The sequence below is a fragment of the Typha latifolia genome, chromosome 11, assembly GCF_019914945.1.
Source record: "Typha latifolia isolate L0001 chromosome 11, TyphaL0001v2, whole genome shotgun sequence".
Classification (NCBI taxonomy): domain Eukaryota; kingdom Viridiplantae; phylum Streptophyta; class Magnoliopsida; order Poales; family Typhaceae; genus Typha; species Typha latifolia.
In genome coordinates this window covers 1732431-1756183 of record NC_133096.1, presented here as the reverse complement: position 1 = coordinate 1756183, position 23753 = coordinate 1732431, and the positions used below count along the sequence as shown (strand labels likewise).

Here is a 23753-nt window from a genome sequence, read left to right as displayed (position 1 = left end):
GAAAATAAATGAGGAAAAGTTAGTTAATAGGAGGCTGGTTAGGAAAGAAAGAAACCGAATTATCACAAACTTTAAACATATCCGAGATTAGACCAGATGAAGTTTGTCTCTCACTTGAAAACTATGTTTTTATTTTTTCAGATCATCCACCAGATTATTCTTTGAGAGAAAATGGGACATATAAATTTTCGTCACGAAGATCTGCGAGTAAGAACACTAGGCCAAGAGATGAGAGGTAGATTCGGTAGATTTTTCAGAACAAAAATTCTAAGTTATTAACTTATGGTTGTCTATACTATTACTAGTGATGGATAATGATATTTGGAAGAACAAAACCGCTACTTATATACAACTACACAATGAATACTATTTAGTGTTCAAATAGTTTTTGCCACCATCCAATTTGTATACGATACGATTCGGACTTCACCGACGTCGTCTCGAGCATGGATTCACTTTAGGAGTGTTTTTGTTTTATGTTTTAGTATGTAATTTCCATTAAAATAAGTTTTACGTAAGTCGCGTTGGAACGCGGGTGGAGTGAGTTCGAACGCGGTTTGTGAACGTGGGTGAAGAGAGTGCCTTTGTGCGTTCGAACGCGGTGCGTTCGAACGCCTTGTGAATGCTGCATCGCGTTCGCAAATAACCGACGGGCGCGTTCAATCGCACGTTCGAACGCCTACATCGTGTTCGCAAATCCCGAAGAGCGACCCGGTGCGTTCGAACGCGGTCGGGCGAGTTCGAACGTGGTCGGCGAAAATTGTGTTTTTAGGGTTAATTTGAGTTGTTGGTTAGCCTATAAAAGGATGTGGAAGGCAACCAAAGTCATCATTGATTATTGATTATTGAGATTGAGTTTTGCCTTGCCTCCTTCGTCTTCTTCGCTCCCGTTCTCTCAATCCCCGGCGACGCGCCTTCTAACCTCCCTTAGAGTACGAGTTCCACGCTTCTATAGATCATCCTTAAGACATATTTCACGAGTCTTAGACTTGTGGTGAAGGGAGTTTTCTAAGGTGACCCAGATATCATGGGAGGATGTAAGCCCAGCAACCTCGGCCCGGTGCTTCTTCCGTGAGAGAGGATAGAATGAGACTGAATATACGATAATCTTGGTGTTTCTATTCAGCATATTTGAGATTTGGGACAAAGAACTCACCGAGAGAAAATGGTTGCGGCGAGGCATAGGAATGGTGCCATCAACATAGCAAAGAAGTTCATGGCATTGTAGTAATGGTGTAAGCTAAGAATGCCAAAGCTTAAAGGAAGAGAGTTTAATGGTGATCATGTGCACCATTGTATTGAAGGAGAGGACGAAACAGGTTTTGGAGGCCATGTGGATCGGGAGATGCTAATCCTATGATACCATAACAATGTTTTGGAAATCTCACACCAATTGGTGTTTAGGCATTCACCATATTCCATATATAAAGAGATTACACGTACACAATTTTAGTAACAAAGTTTGTTATATGTTGTCCTATGAGCTAGGGAAACTTGTTTAGTTTGTTACTATAAACTAGGGAAGCTTTTTAGGCTTGTTACAGATCCTACAAGCTAGGATAACTGATGAAGGCTGTTATCCTTGAGTACCCTTGACAAGCTCCAAGAGAAAGATGTACAGGCTATTCTGGATGAAAATATAAACTAAACCCTAGTCCCGATTTTCCAACACTTTGCTTAAGTAAATAAAAATACAGAATAATAATCAAAGAAACAAATAAAGATGAACACTAAGCTTTTACGTGGAAAAATCTTAAACTCGGATCGAAACAATATTAATAAACTGTAGCAGTTTACAAGACTGATTTATAGACTCCCCATTGATCCTCATGACTCTATTTGAAATAGTGTTGATTGCTCGACTCCACGATTTATTGCTTTAGTAAATGATTTTCAATCTCAGTAACCTTCGAAAATTGGACTTTCTTAACCCTTAAGATTAATAGTTTTGTGTGATGAAGGTGGTTAAAGCCTTTGTCATTGAAAATTAATTTCTATTCAATAATGTCTTCTCAATGTAATAACCAATACACTAGGGTTAGGACATACTAAAACTTTTATACCTTTTTAAGATAAGTCCAAATAAGGTCTCACAGATTTCCAAAATTTTCAAAGATTCATGATCCCATTCGAGTGAAAGATTGCCCCCAATCGAATGACCTAATATGTGTCTTTATATCTTCAAATGACTTGAACGGCCGCCAAGGTGCATTCGAGACAACTAAATATGCTCATCTCATCTTGACGCCGAACACCTACCGGGGGTGTGTTCGAACAATAAAAAATAAACCTTTGTATCTTTTAATATTTGTTAGGGTGCATTCGAATGCCCTTCAAGTGGCATGACTTATTTGTTTTAAAATTTAAAAAATTTCAAACCAAATCTTAACAACACTTATGCATATGCTCATTTATATAGATAAAAATACTTAGATTATTTTGTATATATTTGCTAATACTAAAAATCTAACACTGAACTTTATGACCATCGTTTGAACTTTAATTCATTACCTCAATTTTATGTCTATTTTAGTCCATACAAGGGCGATGCTTAAATGATAGTGAAGCTCCATATTTCTCAAGACCATGAATTCATATGATAACATGTACTTCAGTTCTAAGATTATGACATGTATTTAAGCATCACTTGTATTATTGTTTTGCTTTTATTTCTTATACTAAATTTAAAGCACGCAAAGAGGGAACTCGTATTTGGTGTTCACTTTCCACCTAGCAAGAGAAGTCAAGGAAAATGAGTTTGCTCCTCATTTACTTCAGCTAGTTCAATAATAAACGCAAAACAAGTCTTTCTCACTCCCACCAAAAAATAAATTAAGTGTATTTTGGTCTAAAAAGAGTCAATCGGGTCATCCTCCAAGAGAAACCAATTATGATTAGATAGTCATTAGATGCAAAAGCTTATTGAATTGATAACCGATTATGATTCCCAAATCGAGTTTCCACACTTTGCATTATCAACAAGATCTTTCTTTTATTTTTATACTGGTTAGAAGAATAAACTTAAAATATATAAGCACAGCTATAGAGAGAAATAATTCGTACTCCTAAATTGATGTACAAGTATGTTTTCCATGCGGTACATTAGGATACAATATGACAAGATCATAGTAATTAATATCAATTGAGGATAGGAGGCATCCCGAGAAGCGAGATATTTGTTGAGATACATGTTGCATTGTTGGTCGACATAGCGGATTAGCTTCTAAACATTGAAGGGTTATCTTGACTCTTTGTTAAAATTTGACTTGCAACTTCAATTGTAGGGAGTGATAGACGTGGATCCAAGATATCATTCAGTAGTGTGAGTTCGATAGTACTAGATGATAAGGATGTAATCAAATCTCCTGGATGAGCTCCCATGAGCACTTCAAGTGCCACCACTCCAAAACTATATACGTCGCATTTCTCGGTCACTGTCATTATATAGGCAAGCTCTGCAAAATATCAGAAGAAGAAGTTTCAGCTAACTAAGCTTAATTATATTAAAACTCATAAGAAAATACTAAAAAGTTACGAAATATGATAGATAAATAGTTATGCCCAACTGTTATTATGGCATGCAATTATATCTTAATATTTTTTAGCTAAGATAGGGGTCAAATAAATAACATATTAGGTGTATCTTCGTACTATCGAAAGCAAGTATATGACACATGTATGAAAATACACTTTACGAAGTATCAACACAAACTTTCTGAATTCGAATAAATAAAGGCATTTTACAGTGCGATGTAGCCCCTTGTTCCTACCACCATTGTCCAATTGGATGAGTCGGGCTTCAAAATTCTAGCTATTCCAAAGTCGACACACAAGCTCTAAATTTTGAATCAAGTAAAACATTGTTGCTTGTGATATCTCGATGAACTATGGGAGGAGAACAATCGTGATGCGGTAAGATAAAGCATGAGCAACATCTCCAATAACATTCAACCTTTTGATCCAATCTAACTCAATGGCATATGCATCATGTGTAAGAATGACCGCTAAATTTCCTCTCTCCAAGTACTCACAAACAATAAGCCTATGTTGATCGGTTGAGCGGTAGCCATAAAGCTTCATGATATTCCGATGTCGTATTTCAGATAGTGTTTGTATCTCATAATAAAAAAGCTGGTTGTCTATCAATCTTTCTTCTTCCGTTTGATGAATTTTCTTCACGGCAATTATTTTTCTTTTGGTAGTTGAAATTCTCCTATTCTTACTCCTCTGGGTAAGGTAATTTTGTAAACACTTCCATATGCACCTTTGCCAATGCAAAACTTTTCATCAAAATTCTCTGTTATTTCAATGATATCCTTATATAAATCTTTTCCATCAACGTTTCCTAACAAGAACCCACTTTTATCAATCTCACTTGTATTGTGTTTAGAGCTTTTCTTCCTTTTCCATAAGAATACGGCAAACCCCGCGAAGAGAACCAAGGATCCAAGAATAGGTAGAACAACCAACGTAATAACCTGACTTTGTTTACTTCTAGAACTTCTACTTGAAGGGCTTGAACTACATAGAGCCAAACTGACGCCTCACGAGCATAGATCTTTATTATGGGTAAACCACTCCATCGGCGCTTTCTTGAAAACTTGGCTAGCGGGAAGAGGCCCCTCCAGTTCATTATAGGATAAGTCTATATTTGTTAAGCTAGCCATATCTTGAAAGGATGTGGGGATAGATCCACTCAATGCATTGTGTGAGAGATTCAAAACTTGTAGCATAACTAGTTCACTTAGTTGGGATGGTATGCTTCTAGAAAATGAATTATGACTAAGATCTAGTAATTCTTGTAGGTTTACTAGACCTCCAATTTGAATGGGGATGCTTCCATTTAAACGGTTGTTGCTCAACTTTAAAAATAGAAGTTCATGACAACCCCCAAAATTGCCTTGAATCGATCCACTAAGGTTGTTAGCTGATAGATCTAAATTCTGTATTTTGAGTAGGTTTCCAAGCTCTTGAGGTATCTCACCAAAGAGTAAGTTATTACTCAGATCCAAGTAGTACAATTGAGACAACTTGCCTAATTCTATTGGAATCTCCCCTTCAGGTTATTGGATGAAAGATCAAGCACCTGGATTTTAGATAGTTGTCCAATGCTCGAAGGTATGTGTCCGTTGAGCTCATTGTTGGAGATTGTTAAGCTCGTCAAATTGTAGCATTCTCCCCAATGGTGCGAGAGCATACCGGAGAACTTGTTGAAGCTCAAATCCGCAAATATCAAATTGGGATACACTCCAAAGTTAGAGATATCTCCCTTAAGTTGATTTCCATCAAGTCGCATTCTTTGTAAGCTTGTGATATTTGCTAGTTCTTGAGGTAAAGAACTAGTACTTAAATGATTATTGGCTAGTCCAAGGTATTGGATGTTGCTCAAATTACCAAATGATGGAGCAATGGACCCAGATAGCTGATTACAACAAAGGTTTAAAATATTGAGCTTTCCCAAGTTCCCAAGACTTGAGGGAATTGGGCTGTAATGCTCTTGTTGAAGACATTTAAATAAACCAGATTTGCCGGCTTCCCTATTTCATGAGGGATGATACTAGTGAAATTGTTATCATCGAGGTACATGGCCTCAAGCATGGTCAAGTTTCCTAAACTTCTCGGAATAGAACCGGTTAATTGGTTAGAGAGAACTCTAAGTCCTTCAAGTTCACTAGATTCCCTATTTCATTAGGAATGGAACCAGAGAGCTGATTACCCCAAAGGTATAAATAATTGAGCTTGGTCAAGTTCCCCAAACTTGAAGGTATTGGACCTGTTAGGCTATTATTGGGAAATTCTAAATCAACCATATTTGCGAGATTTCCTATTTGATGAGGGATCACACCATTGAGCTTGTTACTATATAGGTACATGGTTTCAAGCATGGTCAAGTTCCCTAAATTTTTGGGATGAGACACATCGGTTGGTTATCTTGGAGTTCCAAGTCCTTCAAGTTCACTAAATTACCTATTTCATGTGGAATGAAATTAGAGAGCTTATTACCCCAAAGGTTTAAGGTAGTGAGCTTGGTCAAGTTCCCCAAACTTGAAGGTATTAGACTGTAAGGCTATTGTTCTTTGACATCTAAAACAACCATAGCTGTTAACTTTCCTATTTCATGAGGAATAGAACCAGAGAGTTGATTACTCCAAAGGTTTAAAAGAGCGAGATTCGTCAAGTTCCCCAGACTTGAAGGTATTGGACCTATTAGGCTGTTATTAGGGAGAAATAATTCATTCAAGTTAGAGAGATGTCCTATTTCATACGGAATAGAGCCACTCAAGATGTTCAAAGACAAATGCAAGCTTAATAGACTCTGTAGGTCTCCTAATTCTTTTGGGATGGGACCTGAAAGATTATTTTGAGACAAGTCTAAGATTCTAAGATTCGTCAAGTTATTGAGAGAAGGAGGTATGGAGCCACTTATCTGATTCATAGAGAGATCAAGAGAGGTGAGCTTAGAAAGAGCAGCAACGGAAGTTGGAATGGATCCATCAATTGGTTGACGGTGAGGTTGAGACTTGTTAAGGTTGCCAACGTCGAGAAATCGAGGACATCCAACATCCCTACAAGACCCATCCCTGGTAGAGATATCGTGGTGATCATGCTCAACCCTAAATGCGTGGCACTGCATGTGATGCCGGTCAATTGCATGGACTAGTCTTAAGATTCCATGAGGCTATGGCTTCATGACTCTTAAGGCTTGTTCTCCATTGGAGGAGGGCTCTCCCTTGCGAATCAAGTGATGCCAATTTTGCAACACTTGGGAGGTGGGAGTAGCAGTAAAACCGACGAGAGGAACGTTAGGATAGACAACAAGGGATTCATAGCTAAATCTAACTGAAAGGCCAAAGACAGTTAATTTTGTTGTTGTAAAAACTCAAAGAGTTCTGGGGTTTATATAGACTTACCACTCACTTAGGGTCATTTCAAGGGAAAAACTATCAATAACGTCTTCAATACGTCGTTTTGATATTGGAGTGTGAACTTCAAGGTACCCTTTAAAGCATGCCTTGGAATTCTCTTGTTTTGTCAAGAGAACTTCTCTGTGCTCCACAGACACTTAAGAGAAGGACCAATTTCCACATGACTTGATGTATAGAGAAGAGTCAGAGTCGTCTCTCTAAATTTTTCTTTAAACCTTTGGAAACCAACAGAATGAGAGGTGGACACCAACACTAAGATCCAATAGTCTACATGTTAAAGTCATCCCTCTAAATTTTTCTTCTGATAGGTGCAAACCCTGCACCTCCTATCTTTTAACCATTTTCTATCGGATCGAGGAGCACTTTCCTCTTTCTTCTTCTTCTTCTTCTTCTTCTTCTTCTTCTTCTTCTTCTTCTTCTTCTTCTTCTTCTTCTTCTTCTTCTTGTTTTCCCAAATTAAACTGAATTCATTAATAGTATTATATCTTTGTAGTTAGTACAAGTCCTTATAACAACTATAATTGTTATAAATGCGATCTTTGATTGGATAATTCTTAGATTAGTATTATTATCTTTAGTACTAATTATTTTATATATATTATTCGAAATTCTTTTCAGCTATTTTACTCTAATATTAGACTAATAATTGTGATCTATATAACTTGTTATATTCTCGTATCGGCAATTTGTGTACAGAAAATCTATTTGAACGTATTTAAAAATACTTTGTAAGAGCTTGACCATAAAATATTTGAATTTCTATGTATCACAAATTTTATAAGAGTTGAATTGAGTTGGGTTTTTGCATGAAAAGCCCACCTGGTTTTTAAATTTGGTTAGTCAGGTCTATTTTTGGTTTCTATTATGTTATTTAGTGCCTCATTAAGTATTTATGGGACACTATAAGAGAGAAAAATAGCCATGTACTCTTCTTCATCTTTTTCCATCTTCTACTTCATATAATAAATTCTGCAATGCTATCTATCATTCTTTTCCTTCTTTTATCTCTTAGTCTTTCTTTCTATACAAATCTCTATAATTACTGTTTAATTAATAAATTAGAGATTGATCGGAGATAGTGATGAGATAATCATAATTAATTAAGTAACTAAAAAATATAACTTTGTATGATTATTGTTTGTTTTACGCAAATTATAATGGTAAAATATGTAAATTTTATAATGTATAAAAAGTGTACAGAAAAAATAATAAAAATTATTATTATATCTACGGAAGTTGTTAATATGTTTTCTTTTTTTTTTTTTTTTTTTCTTCTTCCTCTTCTCCTTCTTCTTTTTCATCTTTCTTTTCGTTATTGCTTATGTTTGTTCTTTTTCTTCTTCTATCTCTTAATTGTTCTTTTTTTTTCTATATAATTCTATCTAATCACTCTTTAATTAATAAAGTAAGAGATTAATTACAGATAGTGGTGAGATAATTATAATTAGTTCAATAACTAAAAGTATGATTCTATAGATTATTGTTTGTTTCTATGAAAATTGTAACCGTGTAAATTCTACAATGTATTAAAAAAATAATAAAAATTGTTAAAAACAATAAAAGTTATCATTATATTTGTGGAAGTTGTTAATATATTTTCTTCTACTACTAACTTTTTGTTGTTATTGCTTCTTCTTCTTCTTTTTTTCTTCTTCTCTTTCTTTATTAATTAAAATGATGAAGTATGTAAATTATGTAGTCTATAAAAAGAACAACGAAAGTTGTTATTATATTTAAAAATAATTTCTTTTTCACCCCCTGAACTATCACCCATTTCTACACCGAGCCCCCCTGAACACACTAACCCTTTGAACTTTTAGAAATAACTCACTTAGCCCCTTCTATTAGGGTTCTATTATATATTTCGAGACAGTCATGTGATAGCAATATGATGAAAATATCTCTCGTAAGCATGTGTAAGTTATGAACAACTAAGAAAGAAAAAATTATGACGATAAAAATACATCTTTATATAGCCCTCTTCCTCTCCTCTAACATCGCCACCAGCTCCTCCACCGTTACTTGAGGCTTTTTGTATTCGAAGTTTCTTGAAATTCGAAATATATCTATAGCGAGAACAAAGAATAATTCGACGGTAATTCACAATTTTTTTAATATATATTATAATTTAGTTGTAATATAGATTAAGTTCTATTTTGAGATATTGATTAAGAAGTTTTTATTTATTTAAACTATTTTTAATTAGTCTCTTACTTTATTAATTAAAGAGCGATTAGAGACTTGTATTAAAAAATAAGATTAAGAGATAGAAAAAAATAAAACAGTAGCAAAAGAAGAGAAATAAATAATAACAAAAAAGAAGAAGACGAAGAAGAAGAAGAAGCAGTAACAGCATAAGAAGAAGAAAAAATAGGTATGAATCATTTCTCTCTTACATTATCCCAGTAGCATTTAATGAGTACTAAATGGCGAAGGGCAAACTTGGAAGAAAGAAAGGAAAAAACCTCATATGCAGTAGAAACATGAAACAACCCTCACTCATCAAAACGAAAACTAAGTGGTTTTTTGTTGCAAATAACCCAATTGTTAAATAAGCATTCTTGGCGATCCGAAGATTTTAGAAAGATAGGATTCATTAGAGATTTCGAATCATTTTTATTGCGTTATTTCTTGGAGTGAGTTGTTGTCTCGAGGGTTACTAATACGGGACATCCGATGTTGAGGGTCATTGAGATTAGTTTATCGACCATTTGAAGCAACTTATCTAGAGAGCAAGAGAACTTCAAATATAGTTGTAGGCTAGGGTTCAATAGGTGCTCTGTAAGTAATTTTTGTATTTGCAATATTTGTTAGTGGTTGATTTGATCATAGAAAAAATGATACATAGGTTTTATGAGGTTTTCCACATAAAATTCTTGCCATCTTTGTCATGTTTGCCTTGCTTTCTATTTAAAGTTATTTGTATATTATTGAGTATTTTCAGTAAACATTCATCTCTAGATTATTGTGAAGTACTTCTAAGTATCAAAACACTTGGAAAATAATATGTGACCTGAACTGTTAAATTTTTTGATATGTGAACGATTTGTAATTTTAAAAATTCAAACTTATGGCGATATAAATTTCATAGAATTTGGATTGATATTTTTATTGCAGAATTGGGCTTGGAATGTTTTCTATATTAGATTTTTATGGCGACGCTTATTTTGTCACAAAATTGTCAAGGGGTAGATTGTAAGTTTTACGTAATTGACAATGTGTCTCTAAAGTCTAAATTGAGAAAAATCAATATTGGCCATTGGAATTCGAGCGGACTAACGGGATGAACAATTCTACATAAACGGTGATGGACGAAAAGTACAGATGAGCAGTGACAATGAGCAATTCTAGATGAACAGTGATAGATAGACAATATCGCGTTAGAACAGTGAGCAATTGTAATAACCCAGCCCTAAATATTAAATAATAAATAAATAAATAAATAAATAATGATAGTAATGAAATAATAATAATAATAATAATATATGAAATGAAATAAAATTAAAATTAATAATAAAAAAAGAAGATAGGAAGAAAGGGTAATGCATGGCATGACGTGGCATGGTCGGCTGAACTGTGGCAGACGATGTACCATGCAACATCGCGCGCTGAGGGCGCAACGCACTCGTGCCTCCCACTTCGACTATTCTTCGTCTCTATTTCTCTTTTCTTCTTCTTCTATGCTGGGATTCGCGAAGAGCAGCACCTTACGATGTTCATGACCGACAATCCATTCTATAGTTTGTACTAAATTACTTAGTACGAACGCACATCTCGGCCGTCGGGTAGCTGCCCACCATTTCTCATGAGGAATGGAAAGAAACATTCTCCTTTTCCAATGACGAGGAAGAGGGTGCAGGGGAGGTCTTCTTCTTCTTCTTCTTCTTCTTCTTCTTCTCCTCTCTTCTGTTCTCTTCTTTCTCTCAAATTTCTCTCCTCGGATTCTTGCTCTGTCCTCGAGAACTATTGCCACCACTACTACTACGGAGAAGGCTGCTAATGAGGCCTTTCCCCCTCCTCTATTTTCTTCTCTTCTTCTTCCTCTCTCTCTCTCCCTCCCTCCCTCTCTTCTCTCTCTCTCTCTCTCTCGTCGGGGCTGAACAGCCGGCGAGGGCCGCTCGCAAGCTAGCCGGCGGCGGCCCGGGCCCCTCCTCGTTGACTCGGTTTCCCCTCCCTTCCCTTCTCTTTCTTCTTATCTTCTTCTTCTTCTCCTTCCTTTTCTTCTCCCTTCGTTCCCCCCCTCTCTCATTAGCGCAAGCCCAGCACTATAATATAGAGATTTTCTCTCCTTTTTAATTATTTAATTACACAGTTAATTATTTTAAAAAATATGTACTCACTAACATATTTATTAGCAAAGTATGATAAGCATGATAATTAACTAATTATAATAATTATACATATATAGCTTATATTAGGTTGATACATATATCTTAATTAATAATAATCAAATTCATATATCTTATGTTCATGTTCTTATATATATATATATATATATATATATATATATATACTATTTTGTAAAAAATATAACACTAAGCTTACATACTTTTACATAATTAGATTGTGACTATTTTATATATAATTAATGATGAGTTAAACAAAGGTAAGAATCACCAAATAGTTATTGATTAGATTTTGTTTATACTTATATTTTTGTTTATAAAATCATATAAGTAGATGTTCTGTGTTTTATATATGTATATTCTTCTCCTTTTTTGTTCAATTATCTTGTCATTACATTAATACTTTTCATATTGATTATAAGACAAATGTTAAGAAATATAATAAGAAGTGTAATGTGAATTCTAAGATATATAGGAGGATCAAAGACTTTATTTGTTAGCACAAGAATAACATGAGAATATTGTATTAAATATTATCGATATTCATCAAAATTGATCAACTAATTATATTGCTCATTGTAATGTCTCACATAATCTTCATATAAATAGGAATTTTCTAATTCTCCTATAATATAATATTGATATTGAACATACACGAAAACGATCTGTGCTAGCACAAGCATAGGCACACTATAAGTATATGCAGATTATGAATATAGAGTATAATAGGGGTGTTATAGCTTTGGTGTAATGCTAATTGAGTCAGATCGAATCACATCAAGGGGAGATTTAGCTCAATAGATGGAGTCTAGTTATCTTATCTGCTTATTTGCTTTAATTAGAGCCTTATTAGATTAGAATTTGTTAGTTAACTAATTCAATTCAACTATGCGCGATTTTGGAAATCTATTCAAAGGATATTCCGGAGAAACTAAATATTACAAAACCACTTGGAGAAGATCGAAAACATCTGATCTACAACTTTTGTATTCAAGGTTTCTCCAAACTCGGACTCTATCGTGGTATAAAGAAGAATCAATCCGAGAAGGATAAGGAAGGCTGATTTAGCTAAGTAATCTTTATCTTTTATGTAATCCCTTAAGGCAAGTCTAATTAAGTCATGTAAGCCACTAAAGCAAGTTCAATTAAGTCATGTAAGCCTCTAAGGCAAGTTCTAGTTCGAGTCATATAAACTTTTAGAATTAGTCTAAGGCAAGTCTAGTTCGAGTAGTATAAGCTTTATATTCTTATAGTGTGATTACTAGGCACTAGTGAGCAACTTAACGCAGCGAGATACTTCTTTTTCATATAGGAGCTTGCTTAGTTCTCAAATTTCTTTTGTTAGCTGTCAATAAAGCTAGAATGCTTAGTGAATGTCTAGTTAGGTGGTAGTGCGGTTGTTCAAGAATATTAATAGTCTTGTTTGAAGTTCCTGTGAGGAAGTAGAGTATAAACGAGATAAGGTAGAATTCCTATTTGTATGCAATGATAATTGCAACTTAGAGAACTTCCTGCTATTAAGGAGACGAAAAGCTATTTGTTAATTTGACTGGAATATGTTAAAAATAAGTAGCAAGTGATCCAACATGCAAAAACGTCACCCATATATAACTTTAATTGATGACATCTCAGGTTACATCTGTCTTCATAATTTATAACAAAGAGATGTTTATATAAGTTAGTCTATCTCTAGTCAGTAGATATGAGCTTCTACTTGTAGCGTTCAAATGTAATCCAACAAGAATTCCATATGTTAGTTTCTTGTATGAAAACTTTTATATGTGACCTTCACTGCAACTTGATATTTATCTAAAATAAGTGAAGCAGTTGAATATTCTAATGTTCACCAACTCGTTGTAGATCATGTTCACTAATTCTTTTTATATTTTCTGTCTTAGTTATTTACATTCACTTTTATTCTTTTTGGTAGGGTCATAATTGTTGGATAATAAAACAGAAGGCTGGTTTGCTTATTTCAAATTATTTATAGTTTATAATGGATTAGATGTTGGTGATTGAATTATGAACTTGAAACTATGTTGTAATTGTCATGCCATTATTAGATTTAACAATTGGAACTTAGAACTAAAATTAGTAGCTAAATTTATTTATTTAATATTGATTGTTGGTGGTTGAATTGGTATATGAATCTGTGTTATTTGATTTATGGTTGAATACTTAAAATTGTTTTTTTTTTTTTTTTGTTGTGTTGTATAAGTTTTGAGTTAAAAAGATACCATCTTATCTGTGTAATAGACCACTTATATAGAATAAATCGATAAATATTGATTATTATAGGGTAAAAATTACTGTGTTATTTGTATCGTGTTATCGTGTTGTGTTAAACAGATTATCGTTTTGTGTTAATAGGACTCATTTATTAAACGGGTTATATAGGTCATGTTACCCGTTTACTAAACGGATCGTATTCGTATTTACTAAATACAATCCGTTTAATAGTCGAACTATATTCATGTTAAGATAAAGTTGACCCGATCAAAATCTGACACTATCTAAATCGCTTCAACCCGATTGCCACCCTAACTTTCATTAATTAGAAAAATTAAAAGGGCCTGACATCTATCAATATTCTCTATAGATACATTTTCATATAAATAGATCACTTGGTTATGCTTTAGTAATAAAAAAAACCAATTTTAGTGGTTATTAGAATGTTTAGAATTTAGTATAACTCATTTTAGGAATGGCACTATTTAGAATTTTTGCCAAGGCCCTACAAATGTTGAGCTGACCATTTATAAATTGCTAATTGTTTGAAAAATGATGCCTAATTGTTTAAGTTCTTTCATACTTTATGTTGGTAAATCAAAATATTTGATCCCAATTCAAAAGCCTACCAAAAATATAAGAGTAAATTATAAAAGCCAATTTTAGTATCTAAAATAGACATTCAGCTGGACACATACATATGCATACGAGCACATAAGGAATAACACTAAAGTACACTGAGCAATTTAATTATAAAATATTATTATAATTAGGAGGTAAATATATTTGCTCACAGTATTGACATAATGTGCTCATTTATTCTTTGTAAAGCTAGCAACTAAGAGAACGATGGTGGGAGACCAATAGATGCATAATAGACTTTTGATCTTTAGCACTAAGGAGTGCTACCTGAAAATTAAAATCATAGAGGATATGATTAGAAAAGTTAGAACATTTTAAAGATGAAAAACTGAGCTGCTGTTTAACTTTAAAATGTTAGGCCATCTGAAAACCTTAGGCCCATCTAATTAAAATCATTAAATTGGCTCCTACTATCATATTTGGCCTTTCTGGTGTAAATATTTCAAAAGTTCTTTACTTTCCTGTATGCATGCCTCTAAACTATATATTTATGTTAAATGAATCAAATTTTAACTCCCAAGGATATCAACTTTGCTATTCGGGAGTGTTTAGAGAAAGAAATTATAAAATATGTTAGAATATAAAAGTCACCGTCTTTCTATAACTTAAAGTTTTAGAGTAGTTAGTAAATTAACATAGTATCGGTGCCAAAAATCATAGGTTCAAATCATGTTGTGCCTATCTTTGCATGAATATATAAAGTTTTACCAAGCTCTAAGTGTGAGTGTTTGTGTTAAAAGTCATCATTTCTCTACCCGATTAAATTTTAGAGTAATTAATGAGTTAATATAATAAAATGAGTGTGCATCTATGTGTTTATACGGACTGACCTATCGTAGAGATTTTCTTCTTCTCTTCGGTGGTTGTCGAGAAGGAAGGAGGAGGACGGCGACGACCAGGAGAAGGAGTGTAGGGTCCCCCTAGCGAGGATATGGGTGTGACCCTATAGGGTGTCGGTGTCCCGGACTATCAACGGGTGGACGCGAGCCACGACGGGAGGGACGATGTCTCCGATGACAGCAAAAGAAGGATCACAAAAGTAAGGAGGATCTTTTTGAGAGCCATTAAAATTCTATGGAAGAGGGGGTGTGGTGATAAATTTTGCATGCTCAGTACACACACTGTATTTATAAGCACAAGGCATAACTGTTGCTTTGCTGAAAAATATCTACACGTCCAATCCGATTTCATAATTAAATTTATATGTACTCATCTCTTTTTTCGTGAAGCTCGAGAGAAACACTATAAATTGTTTGTCATTTTCTATGACTAGTAGAAGATTCGATATGCGTACAAACAAGAGTTTGAGCAAGTCGTTTGTTCTACAATCAAATCTAGATCTGATTTGTTTCACAATATTTTCTACGGTTGGCCAAGACTTCTAAGCGGTGCAACTCCAACAAGTCAACATCATATTTAGACATAGGACCTCAATTAGATAACTAGTAATCTAAGAGGTCCACGAAGAAATAAATGAGGAAAAGTTAGTTAATAGGAGGCTGGTTAGGAAAGAAAGAAACCGAATTATCACAAACTTTAAACATATCCGAGATTAGACCAGATGAAGTTTGTCTCTCACTTGAAAACTATGTTTTTATTTTTTCAGATCATCCACCAGATTATTGCTGAGAGAAAATGGGACATATAAATTTTCGTCACGAAGATCTGCGAGTAAGAACACTAGGCCAAGAGATGAGAGGTAGATTCGGTAGATTTTTCAGAACAAAAATTCTAAGTTATTAACTTATGGTTGTCTATACTATTACTAGTGATGGATAATGATATTTGGAAGAACAAAACCGCTACTTATATACAACTACACAATGAATACTATTTAGTGTTCAAATAGTTTTTGCCACCATCCAATTTGTATACGATACGATTCGGACTTCACCGACGTCGTCTCGAGCATGGATTCACTTTAGGAGTGTTTTTGTTTTATGTTTTAGTATGTAATTTCCATTAAAATAAGTTTTACGTAAGTCGCGTTGGAACGCGGGTGGAGTGAGTTCGAACGCGGTTTGTGAACGTGGGTGAAGAGAGTGCACTGTGCGTTCGAACACGGTGCGTTCGAACGCACTGTGAATGCCTGCATCGCGTTCGCAAATACCGACAGGCGCGTTCAATCGCACGTTCGAACGCCTACATCGTGTTCGCAAATCCCGAAAAGCGAGCCCGGTGCGTTCGAGCGCGGTCGGGCGAGTTCGAACGTGGTCGGCGAAAATTGTGTTTTTAGGGTTAATTTGAGTTGTTGGTTAGCCTATAAAAGGATGTGGAAGGCAACCAAAGTCATCATTGATTATTGATTATTGAGATTGAGTTTTGCCTTGCCTCCTTCGTCTTCTTCGCTCCCGTTCTCTCAATCCCCCGACGCCGCCTAACCTCCCTTAGAGTACGAGTTCCACGCTTCTATAGATCATCCTTAAGACATATTTCACGAGTCTTAGACTTGTGGGCGAAAGAAGTTTTCTAAGGTGACCCAGATATCATGGGAGGATGTAAGCCCGGCAACCTCGGCCAGTGCTTCTTCCGTGAGAGAGGATAGAATGAGGACTGAATATACGATAATCTTGGTGTTTCTATTCAGCATATTTGAGATTTGGGACAAAGAACTCACCGAGAGAAAATGGTTGCGCGAGGCATAGGAATGGTGCCATCAACATAGCAAAGAAGTTCATGGCATTGTAGTAATGGTGTAAGCTAAGAATGCCAAAGCTTAAAGGAAGAGAGTTTAATGGTGATCATGTGCACCATTGTATTGAAGGAGAGGGCGAAACAGGTTTTGGAGGCCATGTGGATCGGGAGATGCTAATCCTATGATACCATAACAATGTTTTGGAAATCTCACACCAATTGGTGTTTAGGCATTCACCATATTCCATATATAAAGAGATTACACGTACACAATTTTAGTAACAAAGTTTGTTATATGTTGTCCTATGAGCTAGGGAAACTTGTTTAGTTTGTTACTATAAACTAGGGAAGCTTTTAGGCTTGTTACAGATCCTACAAGCTAGGATAACTGATGAAGGCTGTTATCCTTGAGTACCCTTGACAAGCTCCAAGAGAAAGATGTACGAGGCTATTACGGATGAAAATATAAACTAAACCCTAGTCCCGATTTTCCAACACTTTGCTTAAGTAAATAAAAATACAGAATAATAATCAAAGAAACAAATAAAGATGAACACTAAGCTTTTACGTGGAAAAATCTTAAACTCGGATCGAAACAATATTAATAAGCTGTAGCAGTTTACAAGGCGATTTATAGACTCCCCATTGATCCTCATGACTCTATTTGAAATAGTGTTGATTGCTCGACTCCACGATTTATTGCTTTAAAGTAAATGATTTTCAATCTCGGTAACCTTCGAAAATTGGACTTTCTTAACCCTTAAGATTAATAGTTTTGTGTGATGAAGGTGGTTAAAGCCTTTGTCATTGAAAATTAATTTCTATTCAATAATGTCTTCTCAATGTAATAACCAATACACTAGGGTTAGGACATACTAAAACTTTTATACCTTTTTAAGATAAGTCCAAATAAGGTCTCTGATTTCCAAAATTTTCAAAGATTCATGATCCCATTCGAGTGAAAGATTGCCCCCAATCGAATGACCTAATATGTGTCTTTATATCTTCAAATGACTTGAACGGCCGCCAAGGTGCATTCGGACAACTAAATATGCTCATCTCATCTTGAGCGCCGAACACCTACCCGGGTGTGTTCGAACAATAAAAAATAAACCTTTGTATCTTTTAATGACTGTTAGGGTGCATTCGAATGCCCTTCAAGTGGCATGACTTATTTGTTTTAAAATTTAAAAAATTTCAAACCAAATCTTAACAACACTTATGCATATGCTCATTTATATAGATAAAAATACTTAGATTATTTTGTATATATTTGCTAATACTAAAAATCTAACACTGAACTTTATGACCATCGTTTGAACTTTAATTCATTACCTCAATTTTATGTCTATTTTAGTCCATACAAGGGCGATGCTTAAATGATAGTGAAGCTCCATATTTCTCAAGACCATGAATTCATATGATAACATGTACTTCAGTTCTAAGATTATGACATGTATTTAAGCATCACTTGTATTATTGTTTTGCTTTTATTTCTTATACTAAATTTAAAGCACGCAAAGAGGGAACTCGTATTTGGTGTTCACTTTCCACCTAGCAAGAGAAGTCAAGGAAAATGAGTTTGCTCCTCATTTACTTCAGCTAGTTCAATAATAAACGCAAAACAAGTCTTTCTCACTCCCACCAAAAAATAAATTAAGTGTATTTTGGTCTAAAAAGAGTCAATCGGGTCATCCTCCAAGAGAAACCAATTATGATTAGATAGTCATTAGATGCAAAAGCTTATTGAATTGATAACCGATTATGATTCCCAAATCGAGTTTCCACACTTTGCATTATCAACAAGATCTTTCTTTTATTTTTATACTGGTTAGAAGAATAAACTTAAAATATATAAGCACAGCTATAGAGAGAAATAATTCGTACTCCTAAATTGATGTACAAGTATGTTTTCCATGCGGTACATTAGGATACAATATGACAAGATCATAGTAATTAATATCAATTGAGGATAGGAGGCATCCCGAGAAGCGAGATATTTGTTGAGATACATGTTGCATTGTTGGTCGACATAGCGGATTAGCTTCTAAACATTGAAGGGTTATCTTGACTACTTTTGTTAAAATTTGACTTGCAACTTCAATTGTAGGGAGTGATAGACGTGGATCCAAGATATCATTCAGTAGTGTGAGTTCGATAGTACTAGATGATAAGGATGTAATCAAATCTCCTGGATGAGCTCCCATGAGCACTTCAAGTGCCACCACTCCAAAACTATATACGTCGCATTTCTCGGTCACTGTCATTATATAGGCAAGCTCTGCAAAATATCAGAAGAAGAAGTTTCAGCTAACTAAGCTTAATTATATTAAAACTCATAAGAAAATACTAAAAAGTTACGAAATATGATAGATAAATAGTTATGCCCAACTGTTATTATGGCATGCAATTATATCTTAATATTTTTAGCTAAGATAGGGGTCAAATAAATAACATATTAGGTGTATCTTCGTACTATCGAAAGCAAGTATATGACACATGTATGAAAATACACTTTACGAAGTATCAACACAAACTTTCTGAATTCGAATAAATAAAGGCATTTACAGTGCGATGTAGCCCCTTGTTCCTACCACCATTGTCCAATTGGATGAGTCGGGCTTCAAAATTCTAGCTATTCCAAAGTCGACACACAAGCTCTAAATTTTGAATCAAGTAAAACATTGTTGCTTGTGATATCTCGATGAACTATGGGAGGAGAACAATCGTGATGCGAGGTAAGATAAAGCATGAGCAACATCTCCAATAACATTCAACCTTTTGATCCAATCTAACTCAATGGCATATGCATCATGTGTAAGAATGACTGCTAAATTTCCTCTCTCCAAGTACTCACAAACAATAAGCCTATGTTGATCGGTTGAAGCGGTAGCCATAAAGCTTCATGATATTCCGATGTCGTATTTCAGATAGTGTTTGTATCTCATAATAAAAAAGCTGGTTGTCTATCAATCTTTCTTCTTCCGTTTGATGAATTTTCTTCACGGCAATTATTTTTCTTTTGGTAGTTGAAATTCTCCTATTCTTACTCCTCTGGGTAAGGTAATTTTGTAAACACTTCCATATGCACCTTTGCCAATGCAAAACTTTTCATCAAAATTCTCTGTTATTTCAATGATATCCTTATATAAATCTTTTCCATCAACGTTTCCTAACAAGAACCCACTTTTATCAATCTCACTTGTATTGTGTTTAGAGCTTTTCTTCCTTTTCCATAAGAATACGGCAAACCCCGCGAAGAGAACCAAGGATCCAAGAATAGGTAGAACAACCAACGTAATAACCTGACTTTGTTTACTTCTAGAACTTCTACTTGAAGGGCTTGAACTACATAGAGCCAAGCTGACGCCTCTGAGCATAGATCTTTATTATGGGTAAACCACTCCATCGGCGCTTTCTTGAAAACTTGGCTAGCGGGAAGAGGCCCCTCCAGTTCATTATAGGATAAGTCTATATTTGTTAAGCTAGCCATATCTTGAAAGGATGTGGGGATAGATCCACTCAATGCATTGTGTGAGAGATTCAAAACTTGTAGCATAACTAGTTCACTTAGTTGGGATGGTATGCTTCTAGAAAATGAATTATGACTAAGATCTAGTAATTCTTGTAGGTTTACTAGACCTCCAATTTGAATGGGGATGCTTCCATTTAAACGGTTGTTGCTCAACTTTAAAAATAGAAGTTCATGACAACCCCCAAAATTGCCTTGAATCGATCCACTAAGGTTGTTAGCTGATAGATCTAAATTCTGTATTTTGAGTAGGTTTCCAAGCTCTTGAGGTATCTCACCAAAGAGTAAGTTATTACTCAGATCCAAGTAGTACAATTGAGACAACTTGCCTAATTCTATTGGAATCTCCCCTTCAGGTTATTGGATGAAAGATCAAGCACCTGGATTTTAGATAGTTGTCCAATGCTCGAAGGTATGTGTCCGTTGAGCTCATTGTTGGAGATTGTTAAGCTCGTCAAATTGTAGCATTCTCCCCAATGGTGCGAGAGCATACCGGAGAACTTGTTGAAGCTCAAATCCGCAAATATCAAATTGGGATACACTCCAAAGTTAGAGATATCTCCCTTAAGTTGATTTCCATCAAGTCGCATTCTTTGTAAGCTTGTGATATTTGCTAGTTCTTGAGGTAAAGAACTAGTACTTAAATGATTATTGGCTAGTCCAAGGTATTGGATGTTGCTCAAATTACCAAATGATGGAGCAATGGACCCAGATAGCTGATTACAACAAAGGTTTAAAATATTGAGCTTTCCCAAGTTCCCAAGACTTGAGGGAATTGGGCTGTAATAATGCTCTTGTTGAAGACATTTAAATAAACCAGATTTGCCGGCTTCCCTATTTCATGAGGGATGATACTAGTGAAATTGTTATCATCGAGGTACATGGCCTCAAGCATGGTCAAGTTTCCTAAACTTCTCGGAATAGAACCGGTTAATTGGTTAGAGAGAACTCTAAGTCCTTCAAGTTCACTAGATTCCCTATTTCATTAGGAATGGAACCGAGAGAGCTGATTACCCCAAAGGTATAAATAATTGAGCTTGGTCAAGTTCCCCAAACTTGAAGGTATTGGACCTGTTAGGCTATTATTGGGAAATTCTAAATCAACCATATTTGCGAGATTTCCTATTTGATGAGGGATCACACCATTGAGCTTGTTACTATATAGGTACATGGTTTCAAGCATGGTCAAGTTCCCTAAATTTTTGGGATGAGACACATCGGTTGGTTATCTTGGAGTTCCAAGTCCTTCAAGTTCACTAAATTACCTATTTCATGTGGAATGAAATTAGAGAGCTTATTACCCCAAAGGTTTAAGGTAGTGAGCTTGGTCAAGTTCCCCAAACTTGAAGGTATTAGACTGTAAGGCTATTGTTCTTGACATCTAAAACAACCATAGCTGTTAACTTTCCTATTTCATGAGGAATAGAACCAGAGAGTTGATTACTCCAAAGGTTTAAAAGAGCGAGATTCGTCAAGTTCCCCCAGACTTGAAGGTATTGGACCTATTAGGCTGTTATTAGGGAGAAATAATTCATTCAAGTTAGAGAGATGTCCTATTTCATACGGAATAGAGCCACTCAAGATGTTCAAAGACAAATGCAAGCTTAATAGACTCTGTAGGTCTCCTAATTCTTTTGGGATGGGACCTGAAAGATTATTTTGAGACAAGTCTAAGATTCTAAGATTCGTCAAGTTATTGAGAGAAGGAGGTATGGAGCCACTTATCGATTCATAGAGAGATCAAGAGAGGTGAGCTTAGAAAGAGCGACAACGGAAGTTGGAATGGATCCATCAATTGGTTGACGGTGAGGTTGAGACTTGTTAAGGTTGCCAACGTCGAGAAATCGAGGACATCCAACATCCCTACAAGACCCATCCCTGGTAGAGATATCGTGGTGATCATGCTCAACCCTAAATGCGTGGCACTCTGCATGTGATGCCAGTCCAATTGCATGGACTAGTCTTAAGATTCCATGAGGCTATGGCTTCATGACTCTTAAGGCTTGTTCTCCATTGGAGGAGGGCTCTCCCTTGCGAATCAAGTGATGCCAATTTTGCAACACTTGGGAGAATTGGGAGTAGCAGTAAAACCGACGAGAGGAACGTTAGGATAGACAACAAGGGATTCATAGCTAAATCTAACTGAAAGGCCAAAGACAGTTAATTTTGTTGTTGTAAAAACTCAAAGAGTTCTGGGGTTTATATAGACTTACCACTCACTTAGGGTCATTTCAAAGGGAAAAACTATCAATAACGTCTTCAATACGTCGTTTTGATATTGGAGTGTGAACTTCCAAGGTACCCTTTAAAGCATGCCTTGGAATTCTCTTGTTTTGTCAAGAGAACTTCTCTGTGCTCCACAGACACTTAAGAGAAGGACCAATTTCCACATGACTTGATGTATAGAGAAGAGTCAGAGTCGTCTCTCTAAATTTTTCTTTAAACCTTTGGAAAACCAACAGAATGAGAGGTGGACACCAACACTAAGATCCAATAGTCTACATGTTAAAGTCATCCCTCTAAATTTTTCTTCTGATAGGTGCAAACCCTGCACCTCCTATCTTTTAACCATTTTCTATCGGATCGAGGAGCACTTTCCTCTTTCTTCTTCTTCTTCTTCTTCTTCTTCTTCTTCTTCTTCTTCTTCTTCTTCTTCTTCTTCTTCTTCTTCTTCTTCTTCTTCTTCCACGTTACTGTTTTCCCAAATTAAACTGAATTCATTAATAGTATTATATCTTTGTAGTTAGTACAAGTCCTTATAACAACTATAATTGTTATAAATGCGATCTTTGATTGGATAATTCTTAGATTAGTATTATTATCTTTAGTACTAATTATTTTATATATATTATTCGAAATTCTTTTCAGCTATTTTACTCTAATATTAGACTAATAATTGTGATCTATATAACTTGTTATATTCTCGTATCGGCAATTTGTGTACAGAAAATCTATTTGAACGTATTTAAAAATACTTTGTAAGAGCTTGACCATAAAATATTTGAATTTCTATGTATCACAAATTTTATAAGAGTTGAATTGAGTTGGGTTTTTGCATGAAAAGCCCACCTGGTTTTTAAATTTGGTTAGTCAGGTCTATTTTTGGTTTCTATTATGTTATTTAGTGCCTCATTAAGTATTTATGGGACACTATAAGAGAGAAAAATAGCCATGTACTCTTCTTCATCTTTTTCCATCTTCTACTTCATATAATAAATTCTGCAATGCTATCTATCATTCTTTTCCTTCTTTTATCTCTTAGTCTTTCTTTCTATACAAATCTCTATAATTACTGTTTAATTAATAAATTAGAGATTGATCGGAGATAGTGATGAGATAATCATAATTAATTAAGTAACTAAAAAATATAACTTTGTATGATTATTGTTTGTTTTACGCAAATTATAATGGTAAAATATGTAAATTTTATAATGTATAAAAAGT

The 23753-nt window shown here is 34.9% G+C and overlaps 1 long non-coding RNA gene across 1 annotated transcript; it reads right to left on the bottom strand.

Moving 5' to 3' along the window:
- Positions 1-14138: 14138 nt before the first annotated feature.
- On the bottom strand, positions 14139-15009 carry LOC140798004 (uncharacterized). Its single transcript, XR_012110760.1, has 2 exons — positions 14974-15009; positions 14139-14410 (listed from the first exon to the last, which is right to left on the bottom strand). It is a non-coding gene; the product is annotated as an uncharacterized lncRNA (long non-coding RNA).
- Positions 15010-23753: the final 8744 nt, after the last annotated feature.